Raw genomic sequence first — 16,743 nt, 5'->3', positions numbered from 1 at the left:
GACATAGCGTTTTGCACAATAAGAAAAATGAAAAATTCTTAATACATTATAATGATATTAAACTGCATATTAAATAATTACCAATAGGAAAGAACATAATATTCAAGCCTGGAGACTGAGTCTATTGATCCGTAGCCCCGGAAGTGCCTTCCGAACCAATGCATTCCAGACGGCGCCCGGGGATCTGGTAACCCTAATCAAGAACTATTGAAGCGCACCCAGCAACGCATTATTAGTATGTCTGTATCCTCAAGTCCACATAAGAGATTGGAATCGAAAACGGACAGGCCATTCAGTGCACAAAGGTCCTGACAGCATACCAAATAGGCTTCTGAATGAAATCGCCATGAAACTAGATGAGGAGAAAAACCAATAATAATAATATGGCGTCGAATAGTGGAAGCTGAGGCGGCGACGATTGGAAAGTCCTGGAGGAACATTAACATAAAGACAGTAGCAGCAAATCTAGTCAGATGGATAGTACCTGCATGACTCTTACGAGATTTTTCTACTCAGGAGTGAGAGAAATTAAATCAAATAAATTATTATTATTATTATTATTATTATTATTATTATTATTATTATTATTATTATTATTATTATTATTATTATTATTATTATTATTATTATTATTATACTGTTGTTTATGAGTAGAGTTTAAAGATAACATATATCCATTACACGGCATGAAAGGGGCACCGAGTGGAGTAGGCTGCAGCTTAAACAGCGACTAGTTCATCTAGCCTTGCAGCTGAACATTCGGGAGGCGGAGGTACTAGTCCCTATCGCCAGCTGTTCTGAGAATGCTTTTCCGTGGTTTTCCAGTCTTCAGCACTAAAGCGAATGCCGGGACAGTTCCTACTTCAAACGACGGCCGCACTCGTTTTCCCTTCGCCGTAAATCACATCGCAGATACATTCACCCCTTGCTTGACAGACGACGTTACTGTCTACTGTCCGAGTCAAACGTTCGGATACTCGAGTTTAAACTTCTATGAAAAATATAATGGGTGCACCTAACTATATGTATGTTCAGTCTTCAGCCCTAAGGCTGGTTGGATCCTCAACAGCTCTGCCATCAGCTGTCATAGATGGCCTAGGCATCACTGAAGAGGCGTACTAGGGAAATGAGGAGTGAGGTAGTTTCCCGTTGCTTTCCTCACCGAGCCAAAAGTTGCTATTACATATCAGTCTGCCAAGCCCACTGAAATGCATGCACCAACCGACCCTATGAGCAACATTTTCACACCATTCATAGCAGGGACTGGCTGCAGAAGGAATGGCATTACTAGCATCGCTCATACCTCAGTCACTTTCATATTGTCAAAGCCAAGGATAAGACAGAGACAGATCAATGAAAGTAACAAAATTGCTTTAGCCCATACCAGAAGATATAGTGCACTGTAAACACTAGGTCCTGCCAGCAAAGGCATACCTAACTATAGCTCCAATCTTTTTTGCGTTTAACAGTGGTATGCAACTTTTTCTGTCATGTTTATTTTTGCAGTCGGAAAGAACATGATTTTTTTTTTGTACACTCTACGTACAAACCTCGACTTTCAAACTACGTTACATCAAAATGCTTCATCCAAACGTGATAGTTTTAATATGCCATAGCCTTAAGTGACCCAAACAAGATTTCAAACTTACAAGAGTTTATTACAAAACCTTAACATGTTGTTACCATTTTAACTTGTAATAGGTTTCTCACTTCTGCGAAGTCGGAGAAAGCTGTGGTTAGCATTGTTATACGCTTTGCAACTAGGCAGGTTCGATCCTTGCTCAGTTCAGTGGTATTTGAAGGTGCTCAGTAAGCCTCGTGTCGTGTCCGTAAATTTACTGGTACGTAAAAGAACTCCTGCGGGACAAAATTCCGGCACCTCGCTGTTTCCGAAAACCGTAAAAGTAGTTATTGGGACGTAAAATTATTATTATTATTATTATTATTATTATTATTATTATTATTATTATTATTATTAGCCTATTATTATTATTATTATTATTATTATTATTATTATTATTATTATTATTATTATTATTATTATTATTATTTAGAATTAATCTTTTGTGAGTATTTTACAGTATGTTATATGAAACCATGCAGGGCTGTGCTGAAGTATATAGGAGTGATTGTGGATCGACTGGAGTTCTTGTTTTGAAACATGGATACACTGTATTCATCACGTAGACGCGTTCCACGAAATGACCTTTGAACATGCAGGGAACTAAAATACCTAGCGGGTTTATGGGCTAACTTGTCGAATGTTCCAACGACATTATTGAGCAATGATTAGATTAGTGTCAAACAAGACTTACAGTAGGGACGGAAATTTCCACACGAAGACAAAATGTCGTTGATGTCTTCTTAGATAACGAATAGGAGGAGACAATTATCCCGACAATGTCGCAAAATTAAACCTTGTAGTTGCAAGTGTCACTTGCAAACAAAATACAAATCAATCAATCAATCAATCAATCAATCAATCAATCAATCAATCAATCAATCAATCAATCAATCAATCAATCAATCAATCAATCAATCAATCAATCAACCAATCAATCAATCACCACTGATCTGCATTTATGGCAGTCTCCCAGGTGGCACATTTCCTATCACTTGTTTTTCTAGTATTTTCTTAAACAATTTAACAAGAGAAAGGATTACTAAATCAGACCAAAAGAGTAGTCACAATATGCGTGGTTTTTGCTTCGCCTTGCTTCGTCTTAAGTCGGATGGCACTTCCACTGTATCATTCATCTTACACATTCAATGGAACTAGTTCGCCGTACCGGTTTACCCTAAGGTAAGCTCTGAAAAAGGAAAGTTTATGTCCGCATTCGCCTAACAACATTTGAAAATTATGTCTTAAAGGAAGTAGATTTATACTGTTACTTGGGTAGTAGAATAATGATGGCAGAAGTAAAGATGACGTAAAATGTAGACAATCACATGCAAGGAAGGACTTTCTTTCCTTTCTTTCTTTCTTTCTTTCTTTCTTTATCTGTATACCGTCCAGGGTTGGTTTATCGGACTCAGCGAGAGATCCCACCTCTACCGCTTCAAAGACAGTGTCCTGAGAGCGTGAGACTATGGGTCCGGGGATACAACTGGGAAGTAGGAGCAGTACCTCGTCCAGGCGTCCTCACCTGCTAAGGTGAACAGTGGCCCTCTGGGGGGGATGGGAAGATTGGAAGGGATATACAAGGAAGAGGGAAGGAAGCGGCCGTGGCCGTAAGTTAGGTACCATCCCGGCATTTGCCTAGAGGAGAAGTGAGAAACCACGGAGAACCACTTCGAGGATGGCTGAGTGGGAATCGAACCCTCCTCAACTCAGTTGTCCTCCCGAGGCTGAGTGGAGCCAGTTTCAGCCCTCGTTCCACTTTTCAAATTTCGTTGCAGAGCCGGGAATCGAACCCGGTCCTCTGGGAGTGGCAGCTAATCACGCTGATCACTACACCACAGAGGCGGACTCGGAAGACTTACTTTCATAATCTAAAATTTCCTCCTTCACCTGACTTCGTTCGACTGCACTCCATTACTTTTTTTGGATTTATTTATGTTCATCTTGTACTCATCCAAGACTGTGTCAGTACCGTTCAGCAATTTCAGCTTCGGATAAAATAACAATATCATCGCCAAATCTCAGAGTTTCTTTATTTCCTCTCCTTGGGGTATGACTGCTTGTCCGACTCGATGGCTAAATGGTTAGTTTGCTGGTCTTTGGTTCCGGGGTCCCGGGTTCGATTCTCGGCCGGGTCGGAAAGTTTAACCAACAGTGGTTATTTCCGCTAGCATGGGGGCTGGGTGCATGTGTAGACTTCATCATCATTTCATCCGGCACTAAAAGCTATACGCCATTTAATTTCATTGGGCCGTTGACCTTAGATGTTAGGACCCTTTAAACAACAAGCATTTCAGTTCATTGGTGATTGCTTTTCCGAATTCCTCTTCGATATCCTTTTCCACCTGAACACTGAAAAGAGGATGAGACAAACTGCAGCCTTGCCTCACTCCTTTCTAGATTTCCACTTCCTTTACACAGCCCCCCGATTCTTATCAATTCAGGCTGATTTTCGTGTGGATTATAAGATGAGAGGTAGCTTCACGTGTTCATACGTTACCTCTGAAGCCAAATTGATCTCCCAACTCAGCCTCCACTTGTCTTTCCATTCTTCTGTAATTATTTCTTTCTTTCTTTCTTTCTTTCTTTCTTTCTTTCTTTCTTTCTTTCTTTCTTAATATACTTACCGTCCAGGTTTGGTTTTTCCCTCGGACTCAGCCAGGGAACCCACCTCTACCGCTTCAAGGGCAGTGTCCTGGAGCGTGAGACATTGGGTCCGGGGATACAACCAGAAAGTAGGACCAGTACCTCGTCCAGGCGTCCTCACCTGCTAAGGTGAACAGTGGCATTGTGTGGGGATGCGATGATTGGAAGGGATAGACAAGGAAGAGGGAAGGAAGCGGCCGTGCCCTTAAGTTAGGTACCATCCAAGCATTTGCCTGGAGGAGAAGTTGGAAACTACGGAAAACCACTTCGAGGATGACTGAGGTGGGAATCGAACCCACCTATACTCAGTTAACCTGCCGAGGGTGAGTGGATCCCATTCCAACCCTCGTACCGCTTTTCAAAGTTCGTGGCAGAGCCGGGAATCGAACCCGGGCCTCCGGGGGTGGCACCTAATCACGCTAACCACTACACGTAAATAATACGTGTTAAAATTTTACAAGCGTGAGATGCTAAACTACTGGTGCGATAGTTTTCACACTTGTCGGCACAATCTTCTTGGGAATAGGTAAAACGTATAACAAACTTCTGTCACAAGTCGGATGGCACTTCTACTGTATCATTCATCTTACACACTGTCCGATTCATTGGCTGAATGGTCAGCGTACTCGCCTTCGGTTCAGAGAGTCCCGGGTTCGATTCCCGGCCGGGTCGGGGATTTTAACCTTAATTGGTTAATTCCAAAGGCTTGGGGGCTGGGTGTGTGTGTGTGTGGCGTATTCAACATCAGAAATCATCCTAGGTAGGGCCCTCATCTTCATCTTCACAGACATGCAGGTCGCCTAATAGGCCGTCTACTAGAAAAAGACCTGCACCAGGCCTTTCCGGAGGCCATACGCCATTATTATTATTATTATTATTATTATTATTATTATTATTATTATTATTATTATCTTACACACTCAATGGAATTAATTCGCCGTGCCGTTTTACCCTAAGGTAGTCAGTAATTCTCAGGGTACGTCATCAGTTCCTGGTGCCTTGTTCCTATTTTGGTCTCTCAAAGCTCTGTCGAATTCTAGTCCTAAAATTTTGTCTCCCATTTCATCAGCATCAGCAGCCTCTTCTTGTTTCTTTCCCTTGATACAATTCTTGAATACTTTCCTGCCATCTTTCCGCCTATCTCTAGAAGTAGTTTTCCATCTAAGCTCTTAAGATTCTTTTACCTAATTTCCTTTTCACTAAAGGTTTCCTTGTTTTTCCTATATGCAGTATCTACTTTCCCTTCAAACTTACAAATTCCAACTTCTCTTTAAGCGATTTTTCCATAGCTGCCCTGCACTTTCCACCTACTTCATTCTTTAATCACCGGTATTCTTTTCTGTCCTCATTTTTTTGCATTCTTGTACTTTGACTCTTTTCATTTGGTCCTTGTGCAACATGTTTCTTGAAACAGTCACTAACACTATTTCATTTTTAACTTAACTAGATCCCATTTTCTTGCATTCCTTCCTTATTCAATTTCTTCAACTTCAGATGACATTTCTTGACCAACAAGGTGTGGTCAGAGTCCACATCTGCTCCTAAGAATGTCTTGCAATCCAGCACCTGGTGTCTGAATTTCTGCCTAAGAATAATGAATTATATTTGATACCTTTCAGTGCCTCCAGGTCTTGTACACGTATACAGCCGTCGTGTGTGTTGTTTGAACCAAATATTCGCAAGGGCAAAATTATGATCAGTGCAGAATTCTACCAGCTGACTTCCTCCTTCATTCCTTTGTCCCAACCCAAATTCTCCTACTACATTGCCTTCTCTTCCTTGGCCTACTACTGTAATTCCAGTCTCCCATCACAATTGGATTCTCATCACCTTTTACATACTGTATTGAATCGTCTTTCTCTTCACATATTCTTCCCTTTTCTTCATCATGTGCTGAACTCGTAGGCATGTAGACATGCACTGTTGCCATAGGCACTGGCTTGACGTCTACCTTGACAACAATAATTCGTTCAATATGCTGGTCGTAATAGCTCACCCGCTGCCCTATTTACATATTTATTATTCAACCAACTCCCACATTTCCCCTGTTTAGTCTTGTGTTGATGATTCCGTAGTCGCCTGACCAAAGATCCTGCTCTTCCTGCCACCGTACTTCGCTTATACCAAGTACATCTAACTTTAGTCTATGCATTTTCATTTTCAGGTTCTCTAACCTACCACAATGCGTCAACTTCCAACATTCCACGCTCCGATTCTCAGAATGTCAGTATTCATCTTCCTCGTATGGTCCCCACCGGGAGATCCGAATGGGGGACTATTTTATCTCTGGAATATTGTATGCGGGATAAATCCATCATCAGAACAACATTCACTGTTGCAGGGAGAACTGCATGTCTTCGGAAGTTAGTTGCATCTGTAGTTTCCCGTTGCGTTTAGCCGTGCAGCAATTTCAACACAGTTGAGCCATGTTAAATATTATTACAAGTCCACATCGTTCAATCATCCAGACTGCCACCCTTGTAGCTTCCGAGAGGCTGCTACCTCCCTTTGATGAACCATTCCTTAGTCTAGTCTCTCGACGGATACACATCCGATATGGTTGCACCTATAGCTCGGGTACTTGCTTCACTGGGACACACAAGCATCCCCTCCGCGACAAGATTACATGGTTTACAGAGGAGGAAACTGATAATAAGCTTTATCAATGAGGAATCCACCTAATCTGTTCATGAACTGCACATATTTTGTGCTTGTTTTACTACTTTATGGTAGGGCATAAAGAAATATTTTATTCATACAGTCAGGATTCTTTTCGAAAAAAATCAAAGCTTATGGCTTACGAGAGTCAACAAATGCTTTCCTCTTGTATTGTAGCCATGTATATCTGACTTTCGCATAATTGAAAACCTTCATTTTATGATACAAAGGTCTTGTAATAATAATAATAATAATAATAATAATAATAATAATAATAATAATAATAATAATAATAATAATAATAATAATAATAATAATAATGGCGTGTGGCCTCCGAGAGGCCTGGTGACCTGCGCGTCGTGATGAGGATGAAATGATGATGAAGACGGCATATACACCCAGTCCCCGTGCCAGTGAAATTAACCACTTATGGTTAAAATTCCCAACCCTGCCGGGAATCGAACCAGGGACCCCGGTGACCAAAGGCCAGCACGCTAACACTTAGCCATGGAGCCGGACATAATAATAATAATAATAATAATAATAATAATAATAATAATAATAATAATAATAATGGCTTTACGTTCCACTAACTACTTTACGGTTTTCGGAGACGCCGAGGTGCCGGAATTTAGTTCCTCAGAAGTTCTGTTACGTGCCAGTAAATCTACCGACGCGAAGTTCACGTATTTGAGCACCTTCAAATACCACCAGAATGAGTCAGGATCAAACCTGCCAAGCTGGGGTCAGAAAGGCAGCGCCTCAACCATCTGAGCCACTCAACCCGGCACAAAGATCTTGTTCCAAAGATGAGCCTGCTGGACAAATTTGAAATCCCGGAATCTTCTGGCTCAAAGAATTCTACAGAGTCCTAAAAAACGGAAATTACATACTGTAGTACAACATCTGGGGAATATACTGGATGTGGTATGGCATCTCAATCAATCCCGTGCAACATTCTTCCGGTGACGAAAGACACCCAAGGCCTCATATTACTTTGGTGGAATAAAACAACTTTCTGTTCGACTATAGCCTCAATTATTAAATGTTTTGTTGAAAATTCTTTAACTTTGAAATCGTACCAGAAATGAATATTCTTAACACTTTCTGGTAGAAAAGTAACATTTGCAAAAAAAAAAAAAAAAAAAGTAACTTCAGCCTATCTGTATTCAAAACTAAATAAAAGAATAGCATAATGATCGGGATGGGACTTACGAATAAATTAGGCGGAGGCGAGTTAAAAGAATTAAAACATGTTAGGCAGAAGTTAAAACATATTAGTCATATCAGTTGTTAAACATAATAATAATAATAATAATAATAATAAGAAGAAGAAGAAGAAGAAGAAGAAGAAGAAGAAGAAGAAGAAGAATGTGCTAAACTGATACAGCCCTGGTAATGCAGATCCTCTGACCAGGGTGGATGATGAAAACTGTGGTAGAGTGGTGGAGGATGATGTGTATGGTGCATAAGTTGCAGGGATGCTGAGGCAGCACACATCCCAGTCCGCGAGCCAACGGAATTAACCATTTAAGATTAAAATCCCTGCGTGGAATTCAAACCTTGAACGTGAATTTAGTGTAATGTAACAGCATGGCTGTATGCGGAACGCCCAATAATAAAGTTTAATATTTGTGGCGCCTTCTAAATAACTCTTCTTATCAGTAAGGATTACTAAATCAGACCCAATAGTCACAATAATTCATAGATACTAAGACAGTGAGCGTTAAGAACAGTCGCTGGTCTTTCGATCTTGTCGGCAATGCACCTAGCCTCAATTTATAATTTTGCCATTGTAACTCACTTCTGCATCATTTTACTAGGTTTAAAATGGGACGAACACTAAGCCAGGCGAATTAAGAAGACCGGTGTAGAAACACCGGCCCCGGCCGGGTATCGAATGCGGAGCCCTCTGGACTGCAGCCTGCTATGCTGACAATTCAGCTAACGAACCGCACATGTGACGTTGAATTGTTTTGTTGATCTAAGATCACACACCAATGTGGATGACAGATTGTCGAAACATCTGTTTGTCAGGACGGAAATTCACATGAGTCATAGGTACGAAAGCGCTGATACTGGTGGCACTAGCTAGGCGACTGTAGCTGATAACTAGGGAGTGGGGGATATTGTTGAAATGTCATCTTTTTCCCCTTTGAATTAGTACGTTGCTCAGTAGTATAGGAGTTCATTCTACGATATAACGAAGGATGATGACGCGTTTTTATTTTGCATTTTTTGCCGATTTTGGCTGATCAGTCATTATTTCACCTCTTAGGCACGATTTAGGTCAATATAATATATTATGCGATATTATAGCATTTTTAAGAATTTTAATATCACATCTTAATGTATTCTTTATTGATAACAGATGCTGTACTGTACGTACATCCAGCAATAAAGTAAACATTTAGAAAACGATCAGCCTTTCCCCATCCAATGTCGCCGAAAGCCTATCTGCATTAGCTAGGCATTATATCATTAATAAATAAAAAAGGACTTTAAATATTGTTTTTAAATTCCCCAGTGTTTGGTAACTGGCAGTGCAGAATGCCACAAGTGACAATATAACAAAATATAAAATTAAACTTGATTTTACATATGGCTAAAATTTGCTAAATATCTCCCATGGCCGATTAAACTGACCAGCAGTTACTAGTGAGGGATTTAGAAGAATTTGTTTTACGTCGCACCGACACAGACAGGTCTTATGGCGATGATAGGATAGAAAAGGGCTAGGAGGGCAGGAACCGGCCGTGGCTTTAAGGTACAGTCCCAGCGTTTGCCTGGTGTGAAAATGGGACACCACGGGAAACCATCTTCGGGGCTGCCGACAGTGGGGTTCGAACCCACTATCTCCAGGATGCAAGCTCACTGATGCGCGCTCCTAACCGCACGGCCACCTCGCCCGGTCAGAGGGATTTACGGAATATGCCCAAGTTACATACAATTCTAAGTAAATTAGGAGACAATTAGTTCTGTAAAAACATGTGCTGTGCAGTGAATGGGACAGGAATACATTTTTTTATAACCATTGTTACACAGTCACCAAAATTTGGTTTTGTTTGTTTTTTGATAGGTCTTTTTGTGTGTTTGATATTATGGAGACGATGGGATACGAAAGGGTTAGGAGCGGGAAGGAAGTGACCGTGGCCTTAAGGTACAGCCGCAGCATTGCCCAGGTGTGAAAATGGAAAACTACGGAAAAATATTTCAGGGCTACCGACGGTGGGACTTGAACCCACCCTCTCCCTAGTGCAAAATCACAGCTACGCTACCCTAAGAGCACGGCCAACTCACTCGGTCAGAATTCAGAATGGTCAAATATTCTAATTTCATTTTTAATTTTTATAGCATTTTCCCATGAATTTAAGGGCATTTTATTGATTATTTTCAGTGATTTGAGGTCATCACATGCGCCCTATTCTGGTAATTAATTACCTAACCAGGGAAATAAATGGAATTCCGCTGAGGCTTTGGATCCAGGAAAACATAACGTTCGCAGACTGCGCCATTCACTTCTCTCTAAGTACTCTTATTAAGGACATTTCTTATTCTACAGACTCGCACTCTCCACCTGTAGAATTTGACATTTTAAAATAAATTATTGGAGAATGGAAGGATGGCACTGTGCAAAAATGTTTTTTCCGTAACCTACTATCGACTGTGAACAATTTCGGAACTACTTCTCTTGCGACATCACCTCGAAATATAATTGAAGACAGAGCGAGGATATTAAAGATAATTTACTCTACTCAGAGATTATGAATCAAATTTTCTCACGAAGTAGGTATTCATTACAAGTTGACATTTCTGAAAATAAAATATATTACAGAACCATCCATCTTCAAAGCTGCCCTCTCCTAAGAGACTTGCAATTGATGGGATATGAGTAGTTAACAGAGCACCCTCGATTAGATCTGATACTGCAGATACTCCTCTTTCGTCCACCCTGTTCGACCTCTTTCGGTCAACTTTCGCCCTGTACTATCTTCAGTGCTCTCAGACCTTCATTTTGACATTTCAACATTCATTTAATCTATCCTGATATTTCCTTTCTTACGAGCGTGGGATACTACTTAACTAATTGTTGTTTGTGTTGTTTTTCTCCAATCATCAACATTCACTGTACTGTCTTCTATTCTAGAGGAAAGTAATTTAATTCAAAGGCTATAATTATCGGGAATGTTCAGATCTCGTTTATAAATTTCATCAACACCAAAATACCTTGATGATTTCTGGTATAATTTTGCTCTTCTATTTATAAAGGAAAAGTTGAAGAGTTAAATGGTACGTGTGCCCGTCCTACACAAATGATCCCTCTGATATAACAAATTTAGGTGGTTTGTGGGCATGTCAGCAGTGAAGCAGATGCTGTACTGTACGTACATCCAGCAATAAAGTAAACATTTAGAAAACGATCAGCCTTTCCCCATCCAATGTCGCCGAAAGCCTATCTGCATTAGCTAGGCATTATATCATTAATAAATAAAAAAGGACTTTAAATATTGTTTTTAAATTCCCCAGTGTTGGTAACTGGCAGAACAGAAGTTCTGAAAAATAGTAAAAGATGTTACGTAAGTTATGAGTAAGCTGCTAAAATCTTCTTGTTCATCAGCGCTCCTGACAGGATCTACTATAAAAGAGAAAGAAATCCGATAGCAGTCAGTTCAGGGGTCGCTGGAACCACCCTGAATCATCTTTGTTTGTCCAGGGGCTTAAGGTCGGATATCCTTCCTGACAGAATGGGATTGTTCATCTTTCCTTATCATGACTTCCCCCTGAGCCACTACTAACTAACTAACTAACTAACTAACTAACTAACTAACTAACTAACTAACTAACTAACTAACTAACTAACTATGTATGAGAAACGTATCTGAAACGTTTCTTCCACACAAGACTGAATATTGGTTCATTCTCATTACAACAGCTCAAGTTATCAAAGGCACGAATTTATGAGGATGGTGATCAAAATAATTCCATCCCTTATTTTTATTTATTTTATTTATTGACTTGTGGCGTAGCTCAGGCTATGAAGCCTGCTGTTATGCCAAACCATCTCATATGTACTACATTGTACAAACTACAGAGTATTAGGATTTCTAGTTACATATAATTAATTATAAAATTAAACTTAAATAATAGTTATAAACAAAAGGAAAATTTCTGAGAGTTACTTTAAAAAAAACATCTAATTTCTTAAGTCTATGTACCATTTATAACATGTTTTTTTAAATACATTTCTACTATGTATGTCTCTAATTACAGCCGGAAGGGAATTCCAAGAGCGTATGGTTGCAGGTATGAATGAGTTGCCGTACCCGGTCGTGCGGTAAATTGGGAAGCTCAGCAGGGAAGAGGTTTCTGACCTTGTAGGTATGCTGTTGGGAGATGACAAGTATTTAAGATCCATTCTCAGATAACTTGGTGTGTCTGTACGGAGAATGTTGTGAACAAGCGAAACAGAGTGAAGGTTTCTTCTCTCCGCCAAATATAACCACGACAGCTGTTCAAGACAAGGTGATATATGGCAATACCTGGGCATATTTAATACAAAACGGATGCATGTATTATAAGCCCGCTGAAGTTTAGTGTTAAGTGTGGTGTTTAGGTTGTTGTATATTACGTCACCATAGTCGAAGATGGGTAGAATTAAGCTTTGAATAAGTAAAGAAACAACACTGAGGGGATGGTTGCCTAGTTGTAGTTCTCTTAAAATAATAATCACCGCCAGTAAAGGAGGACAAGCTATGACAAGTGACGTTCCATAGTGACACTGAAAGTTTTCTCTTACCGAATTACATCCTATTTTGGCATTGTTGATTATTCCGTTGCAAGATAAGAAAATTTGAATGATTTCTCCCCCATTCACTTTATTCTAACAAAGTTTGTGCCTGGCCAACTTTGAAGTGACTTTTATCTTATTCATTGTGAAGATTACAAATTTAATTTTCACACACTATATTCACCTTTCATTTAATTATAATTTTATACTAACAAACATACAAGCAAACAATCACTACTTACTGAATAATGGTACGTCCACACCAAGATGTTTCCGTTAACATCGTTAATAAACACGGTTAATCAACAATATTCATGAACATTTTTGACTGTTTATAAACCAAATAGCGTGTTAGTAAACATTCCGTGCATGTTGATAAACAAAACATCTTTAACTTTTGTGAACGAAACTTGTCATTAACTTTTCGTGTTTTCGTTAACATTTCGATTCGCACATGCACAAGGACCCAATTAGAGCACACAAATTCGCAGCGCGGAATACGATGCTTTCTTATTTCTTCTAATAATTGACTAATCAAATCGCAAGCGAAAGTTCTAATATACAGTATTTTAAATTCTGTAAGATATTCTATAAGCTATGTTCTAATGTAGTTTCATTTCCAGCTTCGCTCCTCGCTGAATAACCTAACCTTTTACAATCAATTGTATATCATCAAAATAATACTATCCTAACTAGTTTAAATTAAGATGTTCATTATTTTGTACCTTTACCAATTCCTTGAGATTGTTGTATAAGTCTTCAAACACCTCAGACAAAATAACTGAAATTGCTTGTTTCGATACTCTAGACAAATATAGGCCTATAAGTGAAATGTATGCGTCACCAATTGCTAGGAATCTTAAAGTTATTCCTAGCCTATCATTTGTGGAGCCGGCTTTCCGATAATCTGTATCATTTCTTCCAATTTCAGGCCCAATTACTGTCATCAAGAACTAAAAGTCATGTGGGGGCATTCTCAAGAAAATTTTGAACGTCTGCTGCACCATGAATTAAAGTTCTGATGTAAGTGTTCTCTCCAAACTTAATTCTAAACGCCTTTCCAATATTTGTCTTTGTCACACCTTGCGTCTATTGTCTTCTTCCTCACCCTATGCATCGTACCCTCACAAAGAGCTCTTTTGGTGTGGTCATAATGTTGAAGATGTTTGTTAACAAAAGTTTATTAACTATGCTGAGAAATGGTTTCACTAGCATTGTTCATTAACTTTGGTGTGGACTAGCCATAAAACTTGAAAATATTTATTATCCATAACAGAAGGTTACAAAACAAAATGAGAATATAACATTTTGACACTGAATACGTATGTATGTATGTATGTTGAGTGCTCAGCTCGGAGGCTGGTTTGGACCTCAACAGCTCCATCGTCAGCCGTCATAGATGGCCCAGGCGTCACTGAAGAGGCGTACTAGGGAAGTGAGGAGTGATGTAGTTTCCCGTTGCTTTCTGCACTGAGCCAGAAGTTGCTTTTAAGTCTCAGTCTGCCAAGCCCACTAAAATTCCTGCACCAATCGACCCTATGAGCAACATTTTCAACCATTTATAACAGGGACTGGCTGTATAAGGAATGCCATTACTAGCGTCACTCATACCTCGGTCACTTGCATATCGTTAAAGCCAAGGATGAGACTGAGACAGGTTAATGAATGTAACAAATTTGCTCTAGCCTACACCAGACGACACAGTGCACTCTAAACACTAGGTCTTGCCAGCAAAGGCATGACAATGAATAAAGAAACCATATTCTGATCAACTACAAGGTTATGTCAGGCTTTCTCGGAAAAAATGTGTTTCGTTTGTTTTCAAAGATCCACCATTCCGAAAATAAAAATACACACTCAATAACCATTCAATCTCTCTCTCACACACACACCACGCTTATTCACTTGTTTGCTAGCTTATTCTGTTACAAACGCACTCAGTAACTCATTAAATCACGTATTCACTCAGCCACTCACTCACTCACTCACTCACTCAATTACACACAGTCGTTAACACAATAATACTTTCACTCATGTAAAGAAGAGTCGGGTAACTGCGCAAATCGTGATGGTTGTTGTGCGAGGGAAACGACTGGGCATGCGTGGAGTAGCCAAGCAACGCCCCTACGATCTTTTCTACTTTAATACATCTCTGAGTGATCGTGATCCCTAGAGATGAGAATTATAGGCACTAAAATGGTTCAAATAGGCAGGCATTTAGGCTGTTAATGTAGCCAAAACAGGCATGTAATTAGGCACTAACGTATAAAATAGGCAATAAAATAGACAGGGAATAATACTTATAATTTAATAACACACTCAATTACTATAAAAGGAATTTACAGCAAGTAACTTATCACTGTTTTCCGGTAACAATCTTGTTCTCCTGTCATGCAGAATGTTTTTGTACTGAGAGAAGGATCTCTCCACATCACATGATGTGATCGGACAAAACTTCAATGAAGCCACTTCATCTGGTCTTAGTTCCATTGTTTCATATACTTCACCTCGTAGGACCGTGGCTACTTTTACCATCGCTTTCCATTGTGGATTCCGCTGCAGGACCCTATCGGACTTTTCGCTGACAGCAGCTACCTTCCCAGATGTTCAGTCAAAACTTCCCCCGACTTCTTCCACAATCCTAAATGACTCCACCAGGGACATGGCACTCTTCTCCAACTCGGTGATGGCTCTCGGAACCGATGGGCAGGGCAAGGCTTTCTTAGCTTCTCTTATGCAGACAGCATCCTCTTCATCCATGGCCTGAATGACGAACAGGCACTGGACATCTGTCAGGGCAGTGAAATAAAATCCTCAAAATTCGAACAGTACAGTAGTGTACCCACTTCTCATTCAGAGAGATTTTTTTTTCTTTTCTTTATTATGACCTTCGTCCATAGGACATTTGGCCATCAATAATGTTCAATGATAAAACTTGTTACAGAAAAGAGAAAGAAAAAGGGACAACAAGCTGAAAGACATATTAAATAACAGAAATGACCTAGAACAGAGCAAAAAAGGAAGCAAAACATACTTGAAATGAAGGCAACTTGTTCTTGAGATATTAACACCAGTTTGTGTCAAGTATATTGCAATTGCACTGTACACACGTAAGTCTCCAGTTGCCAGTACCAGCTGAATATGTGTGGGTAAGGGAACCCGAAGGTGCACCAGGGTAGCAAACAATTCTCTGCGAAAGGATACAGTTCTACTGCACTCGGAGACAATGTGATTCCCATCTCCGGTGTTTCTTGCGCTGCACGGACATTGTGCTGATTGGAGGAAGAGAGAAGATTGAACCATAGGTTGAATCTAACTTGGTGTTTACTGCTATGAAATGACTTTTTAAACTTACCGATAAGTACGATGACTGCAGATAATTCTTTCGTAGCGTTGAGGGACATGGTAATACTTTACTCGTGTATTTTCTTTTAAAAAAATTCATTGTTGGATGCTCCAGTTTGTGCAGGGGGGTATTACACTATCTCCCACCATTGCAGTACATAGGTGTGAAGAAAATTGTTGTTGGTCACTGTTCACAGTTGACTGGTAGAAAGGCTGCGTTTATATAGCTTTCTGTACTCCTGTCAGATGCATCGCAGTATTTCTATGTTGATCTACATGGGTTTTTCTTTTCACATTTGATCTGGAAAATAATATAACTGACTGAAATTACAATGTTCGTATATCTTAAATTTCTGTAGTCGGGCTAATTGGCAATAATGCTTAGTATTTATCATGCATTTGTTTAAAAACTATTAGAGGTGATGTTTCTAGAAATACAAAACTTTAAAGTAGGAACAAGGGAATTCTTAATTTACATTGACATGCCGATGGTACACAAGAAAAGTGATACAAGTCCAAAAAAAAAATGCAATTTTGAGTTAAAAAGTGGAACACGTTGCTCTCACTGCATATTTTTACATAGAAAAACGTCATAAATCTATCTATTAAATTGGCCGCTAGATGGGAGTAATGTCGTTTTTCCGCCGGAAGAATCACGACTGTCTGTTATCTGGAAAAACGTCAC

This window comes from Anabrus simplex, chromosome 2 (assembly GCF_040414725.1).
Source record: "Anabrus simplex isolate iqAnaSimp1 chromosome 2, ASM4041472v1, whole genome shotgun sequence".
Taxonomy (NCBI): Eukaryota; Metazoa; Arthropoda; class Insecta; order Orthoptera; family Tettigoniidae; genus Anabrus; species Anabrus simplex.
The sequence above is the reverse complement of the archived record's forward strand: the minus strand, read 5'-3'. Positions refer to the sequence as shown.